We start from the raw sequence: 209 nt of genomic DNA on the forward strand, positions 1-209 counted from the left end.
AGAAGCACACGGGAGGCCAATGTCTTCCCCGCACCCCACACATCATAAGAAGTGTTTGGGGTTGGGGCAACGATGCGTGACACCCAGGCAGACGTGCCCTCGGCGGAATGGCTTCGGGCGCAACTTGCGTTCAAAGACTCGATGATTCGCGGGATTCTGCAATTCACACCAAGTATCGCATTTCGCTACGTTCTTCATCGATGCGAGAG

General features: G+C 55.5%; 1 pseudogene; it reads right to left on the reverse strand.

Annotated features, from left to right (window-relative positions):
• Positions 1-77: 77 nt before the first annotated feature.
• On the reverse strand, positions 78-209 carry LOC118345041 (annotated as a pseudogene; the record flags this gene model as incomplete).

This window comes from Juglans regia, unplaced genomic scaffold, assembly GCF_001411555.2.
Source record: "Juglans regia cultivar Chandler unplaced genomic scaffold, Walnut 2.0 Scaffold_12532, whole genome shotgun sequence".
In the NCBI taxonomy this organism is placed as follows: Eukaryota; Viridiplantae; Streptophyta; class Magnoliopsida; order Fagales; family Juglandaceae; genus Juglans; species Juglans regia.